This window comes from Heterocephalus glaber, unplaced genomic scaffold, assembly GCF_053883595.1.
Source record: "Heterocephalus glaber isolate CG9 unplaced genomic scaffold, H.glaber_assembly_v1.0 deba00001608, whole genome shotgun sequence".
NCBI lineage: Eukaryota > Metazoa > Chordata > Mammalia > Rodentia > Bathyergidae > Heterocephalus > Heterocephalus glaber.
Genome location: NW_028258379.1, coordinates 37,816,615 through 37,841,863, shown reverse-complemented (window position 1 = coordinate 37,841,863; position 25,249 = coordinate 37,816,615). Strand labels below are relative to the sequence as shown.

Genomic DNA, 25,249 nt, shown 5'->3' with positions numbered 1-25,249 from the left:
CTTTGATGATTTCTCTAATCTACTGTGGTTCATGGATCTGACTCAAGAAACAGGGAATGCAGATTTTTTTCCTGAAAAGAGCTAGACTGAAAGTACAGTACTTTAAATTTTGTGAGCCGCACATAGTCACTGTTGCACTGTTGGTGGGGAGTGGGCAGAGCTGGTTAAAATGAAAAAATTAGCCAGGTGTGGCAGCACACATTTGCAATCCCAGCACTCAGGAGGCTGAGGCAGGAGAATCGCAGTGAGTTCGAAGCCAGCCTGGACTACATAGTGAGACTGTCTCAAAAATGAAAAAAAAAAAAAAAAACCCAAAAAACAAAAAACTCTGAGCTCACAGGCCATATAAAAATGGATCATAGACCAGACTGGGCCCGTAAGTTGTACCTTGCCAATCTTTTCTAGATCCATGTACATATTTCATTAAATTCAGTTATACAACACAACTAACTTAAAAAGCAATCTCTAAAATGTGAAGCAAAAATAAGCAAATGAAATTAACCTAGTATGAACTTGGTAGCTTGATACTCAAATAGGATTTCCTTTAAGAGAATTTACAGCCCCATAATTTAATGGAGGGTCTGTAGTTGAATATACATTATTAACAGAAAATGAGTAACTTGATAATAGAACCTAATTAGATATACATTGTGGGCTAGAGAACCTCAAGCAAGCTTAAGCTGTCTTCAGTCATTCGCTGCTAATGCCAATATGTGCTAAGGTAAATGGAAATGAACATTTTCAGAGTAAAAGAGCCAATGAAACCAGTGTGCAGCTGCAGCCCCAGCTGCTTGGGAAGCTGAGGCAGGATTTTTAGTAGTCTGAGGCCAGCCCGGCCAGCACAGTGAGACCTAGCCTCAAAAGTAAATAGATAAAACTAAGAAGACTGCAGTCTCATCTACAAGAGAGCCACTTTAAATATAATGAAATAGATGGAGTGTAAGTAAAAGCATGAAAAGTATTTCATGTTAAGACTGATCAAATGAAAGCTAGAGTGGCATATTAATATCAAGCAAAGTAGACTTCAGAACAGGGCACACTGCCAAGAGCAAGAAGGATTTTAGGAAAACATAACAGTGTCAACTTATCTAGAAGACATAACAATCCGAAATATGTACATACCTAACAATAGGCTTTCAAAATACACAATGAAAAAACTGAAAGAACTGAAGAGGAAGAGACCAGGCCCACCTGCATCTGGAGATCTTAACATTCCTCTTTCTGTGATCTACAACACAAGCAGTGCTTTCTTCATGTGGGAAAACCACAGAGAATGGAAAAGAACCCCAAACAGGGACCAGCAAAACAACTTCAGGGTTTCGCATGGGGCTAGGAACTATTCACGCTCTGCAATACAGCAGACATCAGGGAGTCAACTGGGCAATAAGGTGAGGTTAGCTCTAGAATCGGGCTGCTTTTGTTCCACCAAACAAAGCCTAAAAGCAAACCTCAAAGAGCAAGCCTCCAACAATACAACTACATCCAAGAAAAAAAAAATCTCAAGAATATGTAAATGAGCCACAAAAATATTGAGCACCCAGCAGGTAAAATTCACAATGTCTGGCATCCAATCCAAAATTATCAGACATGACCCAGGCATGGTGACTCACATCTGTAAATCCTAGCTATTCTGGAGGCGAAGGCAGGAGGATTGCAAATTCAAGGCCAGCCTGGACAACTTACTGAGACCGTGTCTCAAAATAAAAACGTACGCTCTGGGAATGTAGCTCAGTAGTAGCAACATTCAACCTGAACACGGACAAGGCCCTGGGTTGCACCCCCAACACCACAATAAAAAATTATTGGATCTCGAAAGAAATAGGAAAATGCCTCCCATAATGAAGAAAGTCGGAAATAGGCCTCAGAATGACGCAGGTGATGGGATGAACACAGAAGGGCGCACAGTGTGGCAAGAAGCAAGAGGGAAGCCAGAGAACGTCAAAGGTGACACACATGGAAGGCCTGAGAGGCCCAAGCCAAACAGGTAACAGTGAAAGAAAACGTCTGCTAATCGTGGAAGATTAGAAACTGCAGAAGAGGAGGAGCAGAGGGACACTGAGCTGAGGAACAAATCCAAAACCCTAACATGAATGAAGTTAGAAAAGGGCAGTGAGAGGTGGATACTGAGGAAAAACAAAATCAAAGAAATAATGTTTTCAAAAAATTTCAGGTAAATGGTAAACCCATAGATTTTTTAAAAAATAAAGCAAAGTAGGGCCAGGCATTTAGCTCAGTGGTTTCGCTGCCTGCTGCACAAGTGCAAGGACCCGAGTTCAATCCCCAGTACCTAAAAAAGAAGGAAGGAAGGAAGGAAGGTGCGGGGGGGAGAAAGCAAGCAAGCAAAGTGTAAGACACGTAGAGTAAACTACACCAGGGCACATTATTTAGACTGCTTGGAACCTATAACAAACAAACAAAAAAAAAAAACCTAAAAGATAGGAAAATTACATACAGAGGAACAAAGACAAGACCAGCAGCCAGCTTCTCACCACAAACAAAGCAAACTAGAGAAAGTGAACAAGGTACTGAAGGGAAAAAAGCAATTCCCAACCTAAATCCTTCACCCACTCACTGTCAATATCTTTTTAGATAAAGACATTTTTTTCCAAACAAATAAAAGCTGAGATAATTTATTAACTAGCAGACCAAAAATACACGGCATGTTTAAAGAAAGTCTTTACAGCACAAAGAAAATTACACCAGATCTGAATTTACACACACGCAAATGAAAAACAATAAAATAGTATTTATGCAAGAAAATGTACAATGCTTTTTATTATCAAAATAGTTTTTCAATAGCTATTTCCAATTATAATAATAGTATATTATGGGAATTGCAGCATATGTAGAAGTAAAATGTGTGCCAAGCACAGCACAGGGACCTCAAGGGGGGACTGAAAATCTGTAGATTGCTGTAAGGTTCTTACAGAAGAAGAGATATGATATGACTTGAAGGTAAACAACCATTCCCTCAATGCAAAGCCACAGATAATAAAGTAACAAAAAAGATAAAGTGAAATCATTAAAAGACTAAATTAATCTAGGAGAGAAAGGGAGGAAGGGAGGAAGGTAGGAGACAAGATGGAACAAATGAACAAGAGCAAGATGACACTCTCTGACAAACCACATCAATAATCACATTAAATTAAAACCAGATCAATTCCCTGGAGTCCAAAGGAGGCACCATTAGATAGGATTAAAATTAAAAAGCAAGACCTAGCTCTCGGCTGCCTAAAAGAAACCTACTTTAAACACAGAAACGTGTAGGTAAAAGTAGAAAGGTGAACCGTGGTCCTAACAACCAGAGAACGCATATGTGAAGAACAGATGAAGTAGACTCCAGAGCACAGAACATTAGGAGATGAGAGCCCTCTCAGCGACGGAAGAGTCAATTCCATTTATCAAGAGAGCATACCAACCCAAAGCATTTAGGCAGCCAATAACAATGCCAAAAGCAAGTGCAGGAAAACTAATAGAACTAAAAGAGGAAATAGATCCACTCACACTCACAAACTTCAACCAGCTTGTTTTAGTTCCCACTGCGGTAACAAAATACTGTAGGCAGGATGACTGATAAATAATAGAAATGTATTTCTTACAGTTCTGGAAGCCCCGGAGGGGCTTGCACCTGCTTGCTGTCCTCACGTAGCAGAAGAGGTGGAAAGACAAAGGTGCCTTCAGAAGGACGCTACTCCCACTCCGAAGGGCAAAGCCTTCGAGACCCAATCACCTCCCACTGCTAATACATCATCTTGTGGTTTAAGCGCTAACATTGGGATTTGTGGAGGGCATAGACATTCAAGCCATAGGACAGCTGCTCTTATAAGACAGAAAACTCAGAAAAGGTCCAGAAGACTTCACAACGCTTTAGCCAGCCTGATATAATCAATATAACGGATGCTTATAAACCACTGCACACAACAACACAGCATACACAAGGTGCATAAAACATTTATCTTAACAGACCATTCCCTAGAGCATATGTCTCAATGAATTTAAAAGCTTTCAAATATACAATGTAGCCAGGTGTGGTGGGAGCGCACAACTGTAATCCCAGCACTCGGGAGGCTGAGGCAGGAGGATTGCCATGAGTTCAAGGCCAGCCTGGCACGCATAGTGAGTTCAAGACCAAGACCAATCTGAACTACATAATGAGACCTTGGCTCAAAAAAAAAAAAAAAAAAAATATATATATATATATATATACACACACACACACACACACACACACACACACACAATGTATATTCTAATGGCCACATGGAATTAAATTAAAAATAACAAAGATACTTGGAAAGTCTTCAAGTGGTTGGAATCTATATAGCACACTTTTAAATAATCCATGGTTTAAGAATAAATCAAAAAGAAAATTAGAAAGTATTTTGCACTGAATAAAAATAAAAACACAATACTGTGGACCCTCAAATTACAACCGGCCTGACATACGAACAACTGGGTTAATTAGGTTAATGAAGATTCATCTGCCTCTTGTTGTCTATAGTGGGTACCCAGGTAAACGTCCAGATCTCAGCTGTATTGACTTACAACCAACTTGAGTTACAACCAGCCCTCGGGAGCTGATTGAGTTCATAAACCAAGGGTCCACTGTGTAACAACAGTTGTGGGGTATGGCTGTGACACCGCGAGGGAAATGAACAGCAATAAACATCCAGCCAAAGAATGAAAGTCCCGAGACAATGACCTCACCCTCCACTGAAGCAAACTAGAAAAAGAAGGTAAAACTAAACTCCACATTGAAGTGGAAGAAAGGAAATAATTATAATAGGGGTGGGGGGAAATGCCAGAAAAGAAACAAAAAATAAAAACTAATGAAAACAAAATCTGGTACTTTGAAAAGATTCACAAAATTCATAAAATCCTTTATCTGGACTGGCCAGGGAGGAAAATAGAAAAGACACATCCCCCGATATCAGGAATGCATAGAATGAGGCGCAATCACTAACTATACAAATACATACAATAATACTATAAAAAAACTTGGCACCAAACAATTAATCAACTTTGATGAATGGAGAAATTTCTTTCCATTACTTTCCTTTTCCTTGCTAGCCTTTCTTCCCCTCACCCCCCAGTAATGTGGGTGGAACCCAGGGCCTCACGTGTTAGACAAGCATTCTACCACTGAATTACATCCTAAGCCCTGCAACGATTTCTTGAAAGACAAAAACTACCAAATATCACATAAAGATAAGCAGGAGACTGAAATAGCCCTATATATACTAAATAAATTTTATTTAAAGTTCAAAACCGTCCCACCAAAAAAAATTTCGGGCTGAGATGGCTTCACTAGTCAATTCTAGCAAATATTTAAGGAAGAAATAGTGTCACTTTCATGCAAACTCTTTCAGAAAATGGATGAGAGGGGCCGGGGATTTAGCTCAGTGGTTTCGTCACCTGCTGCGCAAGCCAAGGACCCGAGTTCGATCCCCAGTACAAAAAGAAAAAGAAAAGAAAATGGATGAGAGAGAAACACATCCCAATTTGTTCTATGAAACCAGAATTTCCTTGGGCCTAAGCCCATTCAAAAAGTTTACAGGAAAAATTCTGATCAATAGCCCTCATGAACATAGATGCAAAAATTGCTAAGATAATTTTAGCTAACAGCATCTCAAATTATAAAAATGAGGTATCATGATCAAGGGGGGCTTATCCCAGAAATGCAAGGTAGTTCTAATTTGAAAATCCTATTTAGAATATATCAAGAATTGAAAAAAATCAGAACCCCCAAATTCAAAGACCCAATTCAAAAATTGGGCATCCGAAATGAACAGACATTTCTCAGACAAAGAAGTAAAAACAGCAAATAAATATATGAAAAAATGTTCAACATCACTGGTCATTCGAGAGATGCAGATGAAAACAACACTGAGATTCCACCTCACCCCACAAAAAATGGCTGCTATCAAGAAATCAACCAATAACAAATGCTGGCGGGCCTGCGGGGAGAAAAGAACTCTTCTCCATTGTTGGTGGGAGTGCAGACTGGTGCAACCACTGTGGAAATCAGTGTGGAGATACCTCAAGAACTAGGGCTGGAGGTCCCATTTGACCCAGCTATTCCCCTGCTGGGTATCTTCCCCAAAGAATTAAAAGAATCATACCACAGCGATATATGTCCACCCATGTTTATAGCGGCACAGTTTGTAATAGCTAAAGCTTGGAAGCAACCCAAGTGCCCATCAACTGGAGACTGGATAAAGAAGATGTAGTTTTTTAATAAAATGGAGTACTGCTCAGCCATAAAGAATGAGAAACTAGTCATTTATAGCTAAATGGATGCATATTGAGGCGATACTCTTAAGTGAAATAAATAGGACACACGTGTAAATACCAAGTAAGTTTCTCTAGTGTGAGAAACTGAAAGTTTTTAATAAGGATTTTTTAAATAAGGATTTTAATGATTAAAACAAATAACTGATAATTTGAAATAGGAAAAGGTCCTAAGGTGTAGGGGTGGTGGGAGGGGAAAGGAAAAGGGAAGAAGGGAAAGGAAAAATTATGAGAAAAGAAAAATTGGAAATGAAATCTATATAAATAGGGAAGGGTGGAGGGGGTGAAGGGTGCACAGGTAATGGGGAAAAAAATAAGAACCAAGATACAACATGTACAGGTACAAACACCCAATGATAAATGTAAACGTATTGTATACCTAAAATGTACCAAAAAAGAATTTAAAAAAAAATTGACAAAGTTTACCATCTCAACAGAATAAGAGCAAAAACCATATGATCACCTCAGTAGAAGCAGAAAAGGCATATGACAAAACCCAACATTCATTCATGATTTAATAAATAAACAAAGGTCTCAGCAAGCCAGCTGGGCACATGCCCATAATCCAAGCTATTTGAGAGGCTGATGTAGGAAGACCCTAAGTTTGAGGCCAGCCTGGCCAAATGAAAAAGGCTCGGATGCAGTTTAGCACTCCCTAGGTTCAGTCCCCAGTTCCAATAAATAAGTAAATTCTCTTGACAAACTTGGAATAAATGAGTGTCCTCAAACTCATACAGACACCTACAGAACAACTGCAGCTAATGCCACACGTCACTGTGAAAGAGAATGAATGCTTCTCCTCTATAATCAGAAAAAAGGCAAGAAGGTCCACTCACTACTTCTAGGCAACATTGTTCTGGTGGTTTGAGCCAGTGCGATAAGAAAAACAGGAAAGAGCCAGGTGTGGTGTGCACACCTGTGATCCCAGCACTTGGGAGCCTGAGGCAGGAGGATGGCCACGAGTTCAAGCCCCGCCTGGACCACACAGCAAAAACAAAATAAAATTAAAAAGGAAAGAAAGGAGACAGACAGAAAGAAATGGCATCCAGATTGGAAAAGAACTACAACCACCTTTGTTCACAAATAACATGATCATGCATGTAAAAATCTAATAGAATCTACAACGAGGTAACCAGAAATAATGAATTTGGCAGAGTTACAGAACTCAAATATTCAAATATCCACTCTTTAGATTTCTATATACTAAAATGACAATTGGAAATTGAAATTTTAAAATGCTACTTACAATAGCATCAACAGTATAAATACATAGAGATGGCTCTGACCAAGAAAGGTGAGACTTGTACTGTGAAAACAATAAAACATTAGTGATACAAATTAAAGATTTAAATAAATGGAGAAGTTTATTGTGCTTATAGATTGGAAATCTCAAGTTGTTAAGAGAGCAATTCTCTCTCAAATTACAGACTAGATACAATATCATTCAAAGTTCAAGTAAGTTCTTGTTTTGTTTTGTTTTGTTAGAAATTGGCAGAGTGATTGTAAAATTGAAATGTGAATACAAAAAAGACTAGATTACCCAAAACAACTTTGAAAAAGGACAAAATTGAAAGATGCTAGCTGATTTCAAGACTTATTATAAGACTGCAGTAATAAACACAATAGTATATAGACAAAGAAACTAGAATAATAGAAGAGAAAACACAAAAATAGATCTACACATATTTATCCAACTGATTTTTCACAGAGGTTTAAGGAATAGACGTTGTTTTCAACAAATGTTGCAAGAGTACCAAATACCCAGTCAAAAATACAAAACTCCACAATATAACTTGCACCATATAACAGTTACTACTAACTGGATCACAGCTTTAATCAGAAGCCCCAAACTATGCAATTCCTAGAAGTAAGCAAAGGGGCACAAAAGCTTCCACAGGTGATGGACGTATTTACCCTGATCGCAGTGACGGTTTCATGGAGACAGTGGATCCTTGACTTACAAACTCAACCATTACCAAGGGCTGGTTGTAACTCAAGTTGGTCAATGAAGGCTCAGGCTCCTCTACACAGCCTTCAGAATCTCTCTCCTGTACACAGGCAGATCTCAGTGTCCTTAGAGAGACGTTGGCCTAGAATTTCTCAATGAACCCCACACAGGAAAGGATGTTGTCATGTTCCTTCCAGAACTCTCTAAGGGTTAAATCTGTATTTGAGAACATCTAGAAGCACAAGCAGCCTGCATTTGGGTCCTAACTCAAGACTTTGTTCATAAGTTAAAAACTAAAATTTCGGTTGTAACCCAAGTTGTATGTCAGGCAGGTTGTAACTTGAGCGTTCACTGTAAATGCCTATCTTAAAAATGTTACATGTCAAACATGTTCTGTTTACTGTAAGTCAATTATACCTTCATAAAAGTGTAAAGGGAAAGGACAGTATTGCAACAATGAAGGCAAGATGACTTTTTTGATAAACAAAAACAGAGAATTCAGCCTCCTCAACCCTGTTCTACCGGAGATGTTCAGGCGGAGATGCCACAGTGACACTCAGGCTGACAGCAAGGGATGAGGGTCCCACGGCCACTGAAAGATAAGAAACATCCAGAACAACTATAGGCAACAGATTTGATAATTCAGGTAATACAGAAAAATCCCTGCAAACGAAAAAAGGATACAAACACCACTGAAAAAGAAATAGAATGCCTGACTACCCCTATATATACTTGTAAATGTTTTGTGATTAAACATCTTCATACAAAGAAAACTTGCAGCTAGATAGCATAACTGGGGCATTTTATCAACCATTTAAGGAAGAAAGAACACCCATCCCACACAGTTAGAAAATATGATAATAGGACATTCTCAATTCACTTTTTTGAGGACAATATTCCTTTCTCATCAAAACCAAAGAATATAAGGAATAAAGACTAAAACACTTAACAAATGGGCCAGGGATTTAGCTTAGTGGTTTCGTCGCCTGCTGTGCAAGCGCAAGGACCCAAGTTCAATCCCCAGCACCAAAAAAAAAGAGTAAACACTTAACAAATCATTAGCCATTGTGAACTACACTATATATAAAAAGGATAAACATCATGATTGAGTCAGGTTTGTCCCAGAAATGCATGCTTGAGCATATTTTAATAGCATAACTCAACATATTAACAGAATATAGGAAAAATGTAGATGCAGTAAAAATCATTTCGACAAAATTCAACACCAATATATAATAAATATGTTCAGAAAAATAAGAATATAAGGTAACATTCTTAACCTGACTTAATAGTAAATACTTAATTGGAAAAGTCTGACTTCTTTTCCCCGTAAGAAAGAATCAAGACAAAGGCATCCTCTCTCACCACTTCTATTAAACACTGTACTGGAGGTTCTACTCACTGTAATACAACAGGAAAAAGGAACAGCTGCACACATATCAGAAAGAAGTTATAAAACCATTATTAGTCACAAACAACATGATTATATAAATTGAAATTCCTAGGTAGTCTATGACAAATCTATGAAAACTCAGAAGTAAATTTAATAAAAGTCATGTGATACATAGTACAAGAAAGTTAATATCATTTCTATATACTAGCAACAAAAAATTGGAAAATGAAATAAAAATAAAATTCCACTCACATTAGTGTCCAGAAACACTAAATTCTAAGTAATAAGTGCAACAATATATAAAACATCTGAAGACAGCAACCTGAAAAATGCTGGTGAGAGAAACGAAAGAATATCTACATAGACAGACACACTATGATCATGGGTCATGAGAGCCAATATCATTAAGATGTCTGTTCTCCCTACATTGACCTTCAGGTCGGAAATTATCCCAATTAAACTGTCAGCTGGCTTTTTTTGTAGAAGACAGCTGATTGTTAAATCTAAGTGGGAAAGTAAAGAACTGAAAGTAGCTAGAAAAATCTTAAAAAAGAAAAGCAAAACTAGAGGGCTTATATTTCCCAGCTTTAAGAATTATAAAGCTACTGAGAATATGTACTGTACTAATAAAATTTTAAAAAACAATAATGGTACAGTGACCAAGAGAGCATGGTATAAATGATAGATCACTCACCAAAACAGAATAGAGAACCAAAAAGAGGGCACACTTACCCAGTACATTTTATTTTTCACCAAAGCTCCAAAAACAATCATTGGGAAAGGACTGTCTTCCACAAATGGCACTTAAAACAACTGGACAGTCTTAAAAAAAATCAACCTCACCTTACACTGTACAGAAAAATTAAATTAAGATGAAACATCAGCTAACTATATAAGCAGAAACTATTAAACATCTAAAAGAAAACAGAAGAGAAAAATCTTTTCAGTCTCTGGATAAAGATTTCTTTGGACACAAAAAGTTGCAGAATGTGAGAAAATAATTCCAGATTAATGAAGACTCTCAGAATTCAGTAATAATTGTAACACATTTGAATAAGCAAAGGATCTACAGAGATGCTTCACACAGGCAAATGTTCCAATGGTCAATAATTCACAAACAAATGCTCAGCATCATTAGTCAGCAGGGAAAGATATCAGCCACAATCAGACACCACTACATGCCCACTAGAATAGCTGGAATGAAGCAGACTGAAAATGTCCAGTGCTGGTTAGCAACTGAAACTCTGCCGTCCTCCTGCTGGGAAGGGGAAATGGCTCGCCTACTCGGGAAATCACTTAGCAACTTATTACAAATTTAAATGTATACCCAGGATACTACTTAGAAATTCTCCCACTTACCCAAAGAAATGAAATATATATCTACACAAAGATTTGTTCATGAATGTTCACAGGAGCCTTATTCATAATAGCCTTAAATTGGAGACGACCCTAAATGCCCATCAGAGGTACGTAAGTAAAGAAACTGAATTATCGATACAGCAGACTGGCTCAGTGGTAACAAGGACAGTTAATACAGCAGCCCCTATGATCTTCAGGATGTGTTCCAACATCCCCAGTGTTGTCTGGCACAAAGAGCAGGACTGAGCCTTCTATATACTGGCTGTTCCTATTCACACACACTGCATTAGTCCATTTTCCACTGCTATAACAGAATGTCTGAGCCTAGGTAACCTATAAAGAAAGGAGGTCATTTGTCTCAGTTTGGAGGTCCAAGAGTATGACACCAATATATTCTCAGCTATGCTGGGAGCCTCTTTGGCTAAAGTATATCACAGTAGATGGTATCATGGCAGGAGAGGGTACGAGAGCAATGACATGGTAAGACAGGAAGCCAAGGAGCAATTCGGGGCCACACTTGCTCTTTCATAAACAACTCACTCTCAAACCCAGCATTAAACCCTTCCTAGGGCAGTGCCCCCAATATCTAACCAGCTCCCACTAGGCCCCACCTCTCAACACACCAAGAACCACAGTGCACGAATCCTTAGGGGACAAACCACACCCAAACCATACCACAGCACGTACCTACAATACAGTGTCACTAATAAATCAGGCACAGTATGAGATCAGCAACAACAACTAATAATAAAATAGAATATTCTAACAATATGCCACAATAAATTGTGACTATGTCTCTCTCAAAATAGCTTACTATACTATAGAGTGTAGTAACCTCAGCACATAATTTTTTTCTTTCCTTATTAAGAACTTTTACCTTTTCACATAAAGGAAGAACTTTACAGCTTCTCTTTGGCATACCTGAACTGCCAGCATCACTAATCTTACACTTGAGGCCATAAAGTAAAAGAATGGTTCCTTAAACACAGGCAGTGTGGTAACACAAACGTCAATCTAATACCCAAGACAGCTCCCAAGTGACTAACAGGAGGGTCGTGCAAACACTGTGGATAAGCTGGGCGAAGGGATGGTGCACATCCCACTAGGATAGAGGGGGCAGTGCAACTTCCCATCACACTATTCAGAACAGAGGCAGTAGACAGCTCATAAATCTTTTACTTCTGGGAGTTTCCACTTAATACTTTGGAACCACAACTAACAGTGGGTATCTGGGGCCTTGGAAAGTGAATGCACAGATCAGGGGACCACAGTTCACAGAACACCTCAGATGAGCATCAAAAACTGACACAGGAGCAGAATGCAAGCCTGAGGCAGCTCATGGGTAGCTGCAGTATCAGAGGCTTCTTGGGACGAAGCCATTCATGATGCTTACAGGGAACAGAGGAATGTGTTAAATGACACCACAGGGATGCAATCAGGAAAATAAAGGACAAGCAACTGGTTTACTGCCCAATAAATAAGTTCCAAAGAAAACAAAGTAGGAGAGAAACTTACAGATTAACCAAGATTTAAGAGGCTTATCAGTCAAATGTTTAGATTGTGATTTGAATATGGCAACTGTTTAAAGCAAATTATGAGGCAACCAGGGTATTTTGAACACAGATTGGAATGTTGATAGTATTAAGGAATTACTGCTACATTGTTAGAAGGGATAATGGTATTATAGACATTCCCAAATCTTTATCTTGCAAAGAAACAAAAGTATTGACAAATGAAATGATAGGATGTCTGGGAGTTGCTTCAAAATAACCCAGTGGTGGGGGGCAGCAGCTGTCGGAAGATGGGTGGGATTACAGGTAAAACAATACTGACCATCAGTTTCTAACAATTCAAACAGAATGCTGGTTGCATGAAGTTCATTAAACACTCTCTCTACTTTGGTATATATTTAAATTTTTCAATAACAAAAAGTTTCTTTAAAGTGCTCTGTGGGGAGGAATTAGCACCACCAATGTTCATTCTTTCTCTTCTCAGCTGGGCCTGAAATAACAGGCAGATCGGGGACTGGCTGAAATCAAGCAGGAGGTACCAAGCGGACACAATGAAAGCAGCAGTATGACTGTGGCAACATTTATCTGTCTCATTCTGCCCAGAACCTTCTTCAGAGGCCGGGGCTGAGGCGGCTGAGGCCAGGGCCGATGTTGTGTTGTATTAAGTGAAACCCTGGAGCTCAGCAATTCTCCTACCAAGGTGCCAGTGGTTTCTATAGAAACCACCAGAGAAATGATATTTCAGAGAGCACAAAGCGTCTCACTGGCCTCCACCGGCTTTGTTCACACTTGCCCATCAGCATCTGGGATCCAGCCTATCAAAGCAGCCCTGGCGGCTCACTTTTAAAATAGGTACAGCTCATTATAAGGCACCTGCTCTCAAACGTTGCCAAGGAAACACAGGCCCCGAGACACCCCTCTCTAAATTCATTAGCATTTAAACTCCTTAATGAGGCTTAAAGATGGTGTGGTTTAATAGCCATATGCTGGGGGAGGACACCATCCTCTCATGGTTGGAGGGACTGACACGAAGGCGACGGCACAAGGGGCCTGGATGTCTCCTGGGAGGTCTCCCGGGTCCCCAGCACCTCCCTTGGGGTACTCAGCCCTGGGTCATGACCTAAACACAACTGGGGTTCAGCCCTGCTCTGGCCAGCTCAGACCACCAGGCTGACCTTACTTCTGCCCTTCCTCTAATAAGTGCATAGGGGCACGTGACTGCACTTCCACGTGTACACACACTCTGTGGTCTCCGTCCACGCAGACTCCTTACTGTCCGTCCCCTCAGTGTCACCCCTGCTGTGCCTATGTGTCTTTCACCTTCCTCGGGCCTAAAATCCCCCAGCTTCACTCACTACCTGGAAGACTCTTATGCATCCTTTAAAACCCTCCACCAACCCAGCTTCCCCAACATGCCACCTAGAATGCCAGCAGGCCTCCATGGCAGCCTCTGTCTTGCTGCACTCTGTCTACACTGTGGCCCCTCAGTGGTGAGGGCAGAGCCCCACAGGACAGGCCTCATCTTCCTCACCCTCAGGGAGGTGCTCAGAGCCCCCGATGAGGGCTTCTCAAGTGACAGCTCAGGACATGGGTGGGGCTGGGGTCACCACCACCACCTCAGGAGAGAGCGGACAACCTCAGCAAGGAGCCCATGGCAGCACCTTCCCACTCAGGCTGGGGCTTGGCTGTATGCGGGCCAGCTCCCAGGGCAGCCCTTCCTTCCGGGTGAGAGCCAGAAATGGCTTTCCTGGGAGGGGCAGGAAGCCCTGGGAGGCCAATCGTGCTCCCTGTAAGTCACAGGACCCAGCAGCAGCAGAGCATTCCATGGACAGCCCACTCACTGTAAGCCCACACACAGCCTGGAGCTTTCTGCAGGGCAGGTCATGTGGCTCTGGAGCCTAAGGGGACAGAGAAAAGCAGCCAACATCACCCCTTGCCCCCAGAGCCAGGGATGCCCCAGGGGTCCTGAGCCTATCGCTGGCCTCTTCCGGGAAGGCAGGTACTGGCCAGTGTCCCATGCAGGGCCCACAGACCCTCCCCGGGCCCCTGGGGCTGGGGTTCCCACCTAAGTTCCTGTTTCTGGTTCCTTTCCTGCATTCCGAGCACCCGCACTTTTAAGCAATAATTAATTCAGTTTCCCTGTTAAAAATTAATCAAAGACACGGGAGCATGTCTCTGGGCTTCCGACCAGCCCACGAAGCCCGTATCGCCGCACCAGGTCAGGACGTCTTCTGGTGAGGAGGCGGGCACTGAGCTGGCAGTCTGGGGTGCAGCCCTGCCCGGGGAAGGTGCACCCTGCTCAGCACTGGCTCACGGCCGCCTATCACCACCAGCCCGAGCAGGAAGACTGTGCCGTGATCAGGGTTGGGAGAAACTGGGGCGGGGGGGCACAGTGGCACACACTGTCCTGGGCACCCTGCCAGGTGCTGGACAGTCACCCGGGGAGTCCAGATGGCCAGGGCCACTGCAATGAGGCCACGGGGCTTCAGAGGGGGCAGTGTCCTGCGGGACCACTCTGCCAGCCTGAGGTACCGCCACTGTCACACCCAGCTGCAGCCCAACACTGGCCCCGACCCCTCGGCGCCTACCCAGGCCAGGCTGCCCAGCGAGAGGCACAGAGTAGCTGCTCAGTTAGCGCTTGCTGAGTCTGGAGTGCAGCTGAACAAATCCACAGAGAAACCAATCATCACGGTGGAGACTGTGAAATTTTAAATGACGGATACAGAACACGAGGGAAGGAAGAAAGGCAGAAATAGACAATTACACATGTATCTATGTTGCTGATCCGCTCAAGTGAAAAATTGGTTTTCCTCACTTTACAACGGAGCCATGCATTAAAACTGGGTTCTAACAATGCAGGTCCCGCCCCACTCCCGGCAGCCCGGCTCCAAGGAGGCTCAGCAGGCGTGCTGGCCCTCCCCTTAGCACCCTCAAAGCTGGAGAAGCAATTGGGGAGAGGTGGGAGAGATGGAAGGGGTGGGCTCGGTACTCATGACGGCAAAACACGAGGCCCCATCCAGCCGCTCGGCTCTCTGGGGCTCCAAGGGGAGGGGTCTGTTTCTCTGAGGAACCAAAGCAGGTTACTTGGGGGTGCTCTTGGGCAGACCCAGGAGATGCCCCGTGCCCAGCACCCTCCGGATGATAGCACCCGGCCCCCGCCTCATGCCCTCCAAAGCCAGGGCTGCGGGAAGAAAGCCCTGGAAGGAGGAGACAGTCAAGCCCGCCTGGCTCTCAGGCCACTGGCTCTCAGGCCACGGAGTGGGGCGCAGTGCGAGAGTGAGGTGGCCACACCCTCATCACAGCCACCTACACCCACACATCCACGTGCACACGCGGGGAGCCACAGGGGCTGATGGGCGCACGCATGTGCACAGACATGGGTCAGTGTGTGGGGCCCAGGCAGAGCACAGAAGCCAGGTCCGGGACCCTCTGAGAAGGACAGGGCTAGCAGGCTACAGGTCCCACTTCCCGTGCCTGTCCCCCGGGCTCTGGCCAAGCCTGCCCCTGCCTGCGCCTCCGCTCTGCTGGGAAGGAAGGGGGGTGCTAACAGAGGCTCCCAGGAACTGACCACCCCTCCCGGAAGCCAGTGAGCAGTGGTCCCCAGAACCTCAAGCCCACACGAGCCCTTTGATCAATTCCCTGTCTAGGAAATTAGATGTCTGCCTTGATGCTGTAATAAAGAAAGCACTAGAAATACCATAAATAACCAACAATAAAGGGCTGGTTAAATACATTGAGGCATATTGGGTAATTATTAAAAATTATAGCATCCAAAACCTTTCTAACAATATAGAAAATGCTAATGATATAATATTAAACTAGGGGGGAAATTATATAAAAATGTAAATATATATGCATTTAAAAACTGGAATGATGGATACCAGCTGTTAGCGGTGGCCAGGGCCGGGCTGAAATTCATAGGTTATTTCCTCTCATAGCCTTCTGCCATCCAGGCAGCTTAAAGAACATTCACTGTTTTCATAGTCAGAATGACCCCACTTGCATTCTGAAGTCGTGGGGGGCACCTGGGTCTCCAGTGCCCCTTTGTGCTCCCACCCCTGTCCTTTCCTTGTACCCCAAGCCCCAAGGGGACCCCACCACAGGCTTCTCATCAGGTTTTGGTCCCTCTTGCACCACATACAGCCAGAAGGGGAAGGGACAGGGCTGCTGCCGGCCCAGATAGCACCCTGCAAGGTGGCGGCCACCCCATACCAGGGCAGAGGGTGCATTCCAGCCCCAACACCCCTACCTCAGCCAGATGTCTGTGTGCAGTGTCCAACCTGCACAACCTCACATGTTAGCCCCAGAAGAGGAAACCACAGGGATTTGGAGGGAGGATATTCCTCAAGCTGCCATGGAGGGCTGTAGCTCAGCCCAGCAACAGGGGAATAATGGTGATGCTCCCTGGCCGGAAGCACTTCCTGTGGCCTGTGAGCTAGAGCAATGTTCCCACGTGGCAGGTGCCTGGCAAATGTTCAATGAGCAACTGAATGAGGTGAAGCAGATAACCAGAACTTTTCATAAAAATATTAAGTCAAAGCTATAACTGAAAGCAGAGAAACGTGCTTGATGTCGGGGCATGCAGTGGGTAAGGAAAGACGTCTACCTCGCCTTTCCACTCTAAATGTGGCACAGAGAGTGGACCGCATCGTGTGGCTAATGACAGCAGGCCCCACCCGGCTCTCCCAGCCTGCATGCCAGACCTGCCAGGAAGCCCCACGCAGGCTTTCTGCAGGGGTGAGAAAGCCTCTGGCTGCCGGGAAAGGTGCCAGTGACAGGGGCCACGGAGCACCACGTGCCTGGGCCTCAGAGGTGCTGTTGGCTGGGGCACAGACCTGGACTGCCCAAGCTCTGCTGCCTGCAGAGTTCCTGGGGGCACTGATGGAGGTTGGTGCCATCTTTCATCCAAGACTGACTGAGCAACCCACCAGGCTGGAAAAGACCATGGCCCCCCCATCCCAGTGGGGGACAGCGAGCCTCCAGACAGCGATAGGCCAGGGAGGGCCCCCAGGAGCTACGAGGGGCTTGGGAAAACACTCCCCCGGTGGAGGGGGCATCAGTGAAGACCTTAAGACATGTGCATTGGGCTGAAAGAGGAGAAATCGAGGCAAAGGGAAAGTAAGTTCAGATCAACCTGGGGCTGAGCTAGCATAACCCCACTCCAGCGCTCTCTCCAAGGACTTCCAGGAAAACCAGACAAAGTACACAAAGCAGCTTCCAACGACTCTGAAAGTGAACAGAGCTCTGGCTGGGAGAGGGATGAAAGCCCAGAGAAGTGACCTGTTCAGAGGTCCCTGTTTTCTTTTCCTTCCTTTTCATTTTTCGTATTTTCTCTGTCAGCATTGGTCTCAGATCAGGACCTGGATGGTCCTGCAGGGGCAGCTTCTAAGTGTACAAAGAAAGAAGTGAAAAGAACTGAAAGAGAAACACACACTCACAATTACAGCAGGGGGCTGTCCACAGTCCTCCCTCAATAACCACAGAACACACAAGGAAAACCCAGCGAGCGAGACACAGAAGAGCAGATACTGCCAGCCACCAGCCTGACTGCATGGTCATTTAGGGGACAGTGCCAGTGGCAATGGGCATTTCTTTCCATCAAATACACCATGTCCCCGACAGTAAAACCCACCTCAAATCATAAAACCAAAACCAGACAAGGCATATTTAGGATTGTAACAGAATGAGGGATTAATAATATAAAGGTATCTGGAAAATCTCTACATATTTGAAAATTAAACAATGTTCTTCTAAACCCATATCTCAGCCAAAAAGATGAACACAAAATCTGAGATACACCTACATGTCAAGAAGAAGTTGAAGTAAAATTAGGGGGAAAAAACTAAATTAAAATTAAAACATCCCATCAATGTTTGTGATGCAAACAAAGCAATCCTTAGAGAAAAATGTGTAACATGAACATGTTTCTATTAAAAAGAAGGCCTCAAGTTAATATCCTAAATCAGCTTCTTAAGAAATTAGAAAACACTCCCAGGCAGACCCCAAGAAAAAGAAAACACATCCAAACAAAACTTTATAACTGAACGTTCATGACAGCGTTGTTCAAAACAGCCAAAAGCAGACAACGCAGACACCCACCTGGTGGTGAATGGACAAATAAAACAGAGAATCTGAGCACGAGATAGCACAGTCAAAAAGAGGGGCCTTCGGGTTAGCAGTTGGTGTGTGAGGCACTGAGAAATCAACACTGCTGTCTGGGTGCTGGGCAGACTGTAGAGCTCTTCCGAGAACCTGGGAGAGAAGAAATAAGGCTACGGGCAAACCTCTGCCCACAGAGGACAAAGCCACCGCTGGCAGGAGAAGCCCCACTGGAACTAGTACCGGGGAAACGGAGCTGTGACTGACAGTGCTGAAGGCTCAGTTAGAGAAAAAACTGGGGCCTAAGTATCAGGGCCTCAAAATACTTCGTGAACTTCACCTCCAGGGCCCCTACCAGCTGTCACAGTGAAGACTAGAAAGGCCCTCTCTCGTTTCTGGCAGAAGAAAGAGAGAAAGGACTAGGGCAATGAGTAGAAAGTTTTTTAAGTAACATAATTGATGTGGTAAAAGAGGAGAGAAAATTGAGTCATAGAAAATGCTCTCCGTTAAAATTACCAAAGGGGGCCAGGTGTGGTGGTGCACACCTATAATCCCAGCACTCAGGAGGCTGAGGCAGGAGAATTGCTACCAAGCCCGTTTGGGCTACAAAGTGAGTTCAAGGCCAGCCTGAACTACATAGCAAGATGCTGACTCAAACAAAATAAGTAAATAAAATAACTTGGTTGAGGGTGTGGCTCAGTGGTAGAGTGCTTGCGTAGCGTACATAAGGGCCTAGGTTTAATGATGAATCCTCAGCACACAAAAAAAGTGAGAGACAAAAATAGGAACAAATAGAAAAGAATAAAAAACAGAAAGAACAAATGTCACAAATAAAAATAGTAACAAATACGATAGCTACTAAGCCAACTTTATTAATAATTATCTCGGCTTAAATGCACCCATTAAAACATAGAGATTGTCAGAATAAGTGAAAAATAGCACCTAACTATATACTGTATACCTGAGAGCTACTATAAATACAAAGATGGATGGAGGGGGAGGGAGGGAAGGGGATGAAAAAGCAATTAAGATGTGTTATGTATAGGTACCAACTCCACACAAGGGACATAAACATTATCTACTACAAACACGGACTCATAAAGAGATAAAATTTTAAGAATAATGGGAAAAGTAAATGGATGGAGAAAGATGTATTGAAAAAAAGCAGAAACAGCTATCTCCATTTGAGACAAAACTGACTTCAAGGCAAGGGGAGTCATCAGGAATCAAGAAAGGCATCACATAGCTAAGTCCTGGAAGCAGCCTGTGTACCCACCAACAGACGACTGGATAAAGAAAACGTGGTCTCTGTATAATGGAATACTACTCGGCTAAAAAGAATGACACATTTGAGACATTTACAGGAAAATGGATGCACCTGGAAAACATAATGTTGTGTGAAATAAACCAGACACACAAGCTTAAATACCACATGGTATCTCTCATTTGAGAGAGGCAAAGCAGAAGCAGAGAAAATGATAAGGGATGGAGAGAGGGGACAAGGGGACGGGTCCTTGCAATAGGGAAGTGGACCAAGGGAGGAGGGGAAGGGGAAAGAAGAAGAAGAAAGATGTGCCGTGCACAGGAGCCTAATAACCCCAATTAATGTAAATACTATGCCGGAACACGAGCTGAGACAAATGATATCAAGAGGAATGAAAATGGGAGGGGGGCACCGGAGGAGGAGGAGGAGGGAGGGCCTTAAAAAAGAAAGAAATGAGCTCTAACGTAACGTGCACACGTAACCACTCCCCCAGAGGACTGCAAACTACAGGAACTGCAAACGCGTACAAATGAAATTTAAAATTTTTAAAAAGAAGGGTATTACATAATGATGAAGGAAGGGGTCAGTTCTCTAAGAATATATAACATTAAGCTTTAAAGAGTATGTGCCTAACAAGAAAACATCAAAACACACGAGGCAAAGAACTGATAGAATGGCAAGGAGAATGGGTAATCTGTTCTTGTATTTGGGGACTTTCATACTTTTCCAACAGAAACGAAGAGATTCAGCAGGCAGAACATCTGTAAGGACACAGCTAACCCAACAATATCACCCATCACCCAGACATAACTGCATACCATGCCACCCACAGACCACTTTATCTGGCCCTCCAGAGCACTTTCCTGTCAAGTTTACATGGAGCTTTCACCACGACAGACACATTCCAGGCCCTAAAACTCACACCTTAGCGAGGGTCAAAGAGCAGAAATCTCACAAGACCTGCTCAGATTACAACAGAACTAAACTAGAAATTACTAATTGCACAACAGCTGGAAAACCCCAAAATACATGGAGACTAAAGGACACACTCCTAAATAACACAAGAGCAGAGGAAGCAATCACAAGAGAAAGTTTAAAATAGTTTGAATTAAATAAAAATGGAAATACGGTTTACCATTATTTGTGGGATGCAGTAAAAACAGTGCTTAGAGGGACATTTAAAGCATTGAATGCTTTTATAAGAAAAGATGAAAGAACTGAGATAAATAATCTAAGCTTCCCACCTTAGGAAACTTAGAAGAGCAAATAAAATCCAGAGGTGAGAGAAGAAGGAAGAGGTGGAAAAGAAGGAGGAGGGGAGGAAGGAGAAGAAATAATATAAAATTAGAGCAGAAATCAATAAAATTGAGAATAGGAAACTAATAGAGAAAAATCAATGAAAAACAAAGCTCATTTTTTGACAAAATCAAGAAAATCAATTATGTCTTTGGTCAGGCTAAGAAACAAAGATAGGACACAAATCACTAACGTGAGAAACGAGAGAAGAGCCTCACTATGGTTAACATGGCCATTGAAAGAACAGGAAAGGAATAATACGGACATTCGGCCCACAAGTTTGAAAACTTAGATAAAAAGGACCGATCCCTCGAAACACAAAACCAAGCCCAAGGCGGATGGCACAGGCCTATGAGCCCAGCACTCAGGAGGCTGAGGAAGGAAGATTACTGCAAGTTTGAGGCCAGCCTGGGCTACACAGTGAGTTCAAGGGCAGCCTGAACTATACAGCAAGACCCGGTCTCAAATTTTAAAAAAGAGAATGAGAGATACTGTATGATTCCATTTATGTAAAGTATCCATAATGAACAAATCTATAAAGACGGAAAGTAGAATAGAGATTAGAGATTGCTAGGGCAGCAGGGGGCTGCTAAAGACATAGGGTTTCTTTTTGAAGTGATACAAATGTTCTAAACTAGCCAGGGATGTAGCTCAGTGGTTCCGGCACCTGCCTCACAAGCACAAGGTCCTGAGTTTGATCCTCGGTACCAAAAAAAAAAAAAAAAAAAGTTCTAAACTGACTATGGTGATCGCTGCATTACTTTGGGAACATACGAAAAACTAATGAATTGTATATTTCAAATGAGTGGATTGCGCAGTATGTGAATAAACCTGCTATCCAAAAATACACATTAAGTATTTAACTTATATTAAGACCAAAAAAAATGACTTGGGCATCAAGCCCATTATTGTTTTGGACACTATTAGTTCTGGCAAAGCTAAAATAAGTTTTCAAGTAAAAGAACTGTGAATCAATAATTTTTTTAATTGAATTTTTAAAAACCTCAAGGAAAGCAGTTTTCAGTGTAGCAGACTATGCCCTCCGTTAGAATTCCGCAAACATTATTTACAGCATCGTGACTGGGTTAGACCTCGTGCACCCAAAATCCCTTGCCGAACTGGATCTTTGTCCCCAGGCTGGAGGACAAAGCCTGGTGTCTGCTGGGGCTCAGCAAATGTTCGTGACATAAATCAATGTCCTCTCCCTGTGACGGCGAGAAGGAGAATTTAGAGTTAGACCTAGGTGTGGACTGAACGCTCTCAGGAACCTGCGAGGATATGGATATCAAACCACCAGCTCTAAGGCCTGAACCCACTGCCCACCAGCTGTGAGCTTGCAGGGTGTGACTGAGCCCTTCTGAGCCCAGACGCCCTGCAGGGAAGGGACCCTGGTGACTCCAGCGCCTAGGCCTGCAGGGAGAGACGGGGCTCCCGGCAGCGCCCCCACATGGCAGGGCGTGGTCAGTGCCGAACGTGGATGCAGTTCAGAGCGGGGCCTGCCCAGCCTCGCCTCACGGACACCTCTCCCTCAACCGCTAATCTAGCTCCGTTAGACTCTGGGCCTCACTGACTTAAAAAGTTCACTCTGCAGCAAAGCTTAATCAGAACCATATAAAGTACAAGAAGTCCAAATAAAAAGGCGTTTTAATATAAATCGGATGAAAGAGACAAATGGGGAGTAATCAAAACCTCATTAGGGCAAATAAGCAACCTGCCTACAATGCCACGGAAACAGATGGTGCTTGGAGCCAAGTAGGCGAAGCTGCGCCTTCCACCCAGCTGTCGTCAGGGGTGCAGACCCCAAGGGTGCCCTTGCCCACGGGGCAGACATGAAAAAGCACCCGGGACCCTCACCTGGGCACCCCAACCCAGGCTGGCCCCCGAGGCTGTGGTCCCCAAGGCTGGCACGCACTAGACTCACCTGGAGCGTCTTCCACACTCTTGATGCCTGCCATGGGGCAGGACAGGCCCCACCCAGGGAGGCCCGACCAGCTCCACTGCATCACCAGTTTGTGTTGCTCGCACCCTGGGAACAAGCCCCATGTGTGCGGGACACTCAGAGTCAGAGCCTGAGACAAGCAGGTTAATGAATTGTGGCTCTGTTCTACTTCAACTGGGTAGGTTAATTACTTGGGGTTTTTAAAATTGGTCTTGATTAGAGTGATTAGTCATTCTTACAAATTTTTCTCCCCGGGGCCTGCTATGCATTCCTCGCTGTGCTGGGTGGTAGGAGGACACCAGGGAAGCAGGTAAAGTCTCTGCCCAGGGGAAGGTCACAGTCCACCAGGACAGGGCAGCTGCAGGCAACCAAGGGTCCCATCATCTCCGGCGAGGACGCATCAGGGTTTTCCCACTGGGTCTGGGCCGAAGCTGCAGAAGGTCAAGAAACCAGCTCGAGATCTGAACATCAAGATGTCCCTCTCAACACTTTTTAGAAAGAAAAGATACAGAACAAGCATGTAATATTGATGATTCGTGTCAGAGCAACACCGGGGTGTTCGGAGCAAATCAGCCGCCTGTCAAAGCCAATTTTACTGCAAGGATCCCGGGGTGGGGGGGTGGGCTTCAGAGGAACCATGGGGGCCAGGAAGCATGGGTAGCAAGTCTGAATGTGCAACAGCTGCTTTCTCAAGGGTAGGGTGGGAGGTGGACATCAAAAGCACACCGGGCTCCCTGCCACCAGGCATCAACCCCGCAGCCGGGAAGGGAGAGGAACTGGGGCACAGTGCAGGTTCCCCGGCTCCGGGAGCCAGCGTCCTAGATTTCCAGGGCTGCTCCAGTTTGCAGGGCCCAATTTGCCCCCACTGAGAGGTGATCTGCTGAGGCTGGGGTTCCACAACTCAGTCTTTCGGGGAGAGTGATTTGCTGAACACGCAATGTGATTTTTAAGCCTCTGTGTGAGCTTCCTTAACAAATGGGATTCATGATTTAAGGAGGGTGGACTGCTCTATTACCTACTTTAACTTTTGGCCCAAAATACAAAAAGTGAAGTTGAAGGTGGCCACCATCCGTGTCCTACCTTCCATCAACCCTGCAGCTCCAGGTTGTGCTGGGCAGAGCCAAGGCACCACTGGGTGGAAGCAAGGGAGGCCGGGAACTGAACTGAGAGCCCAGCTGGTGGAGAACCTTGGAGCCTGGCTCGCCATGGCACGCCTCACCTGACACAGGATCTCCCAGGCCCTCCTGCCTCTGCTGCACATCTGGCAGCAGCTGGCCTCACGACCCATCTACTGCAGATGCCAGGGCCAGGCAGGTGGGTGCTCTGTGCCTATGCGTTCACACAGGGTCCCCTGAGCACCTGCTCTGGTGCGGGCCCCCGGGGTGGTGTGGGGCACATAGACAACTGGACTCGGTGTGGATGGAGGAGCTCACAGGTGGGAAGGTGGTCGGGGGCTGTTGCATCGCTGAGGCGGGTCACAGACAGTGCAGATCCCAGAGGATGAAGGCCAAGGGAGCCCACAGCAGAGAAGCAAGAGCTCCTGGGTGCAGAGGCCCTCCAGCCAGGCCTTCTCCAAACACAGCCCACGCACAGATTTCCCCCGTGGCTCCTGGAGCCTGCTAGAAATGCAGGGTCTCCTGGACACCAGAACTGCTGAGACAGAATTTGCATGCTAATTTGCATCCCAAGCACTTTCCTACACTCCCGTGAGTGTGAGAACTGGCTTTAGAGATGACCTTGTGGTGTCCCTTGCCACTGCAATGGGGAAGTCACACAGGCTTGCCGGTGGTTTTTGCCGAAGATACCCAGCTGAGCCAATGGGAGAGGAAGGACACGAACCCGCTCTCCTGCAGCTCAGCCCATTGAGCCGGGTGCAGGGTGGGGGAGTCTGCAGAGAGGGACCCCACAGCACCAGAAAAGTCGGACCACAGACAGACATCCTGGCTTCCAGCCGACACCCAAGTCCAAGCACGCCGCCAAGAGGAAGCAGGCATAAAGACCGGTGGTAACAGCATCAGGCCATCTGCAAGGAAGTGTGCTTAGCTGGCTCTCGCAGAATACACCCCACTGACCTGCTGGAAATGAAGTCAGGCACTCTGCAGTGATGAGATGTGCTCCAGTCATCAAACACAAGGCAGAGATCGGCCAG

At 44.5% G+C, this 25,249-nt stretch overlaps 1 protein-coding gene across 3 annotated transcripts in view; it reads right to left on the bottom strand.

Moving 5' to 3' along the window:
- Wdr25 (WD repeat domain 25) overlaps positions 1-25,249 on the bottom strand; it is a 140,106-nt gene that overhangs the window by 12,525 nt on the left and 102,332 nt on the right. The window lies entirely within an intron of this gene.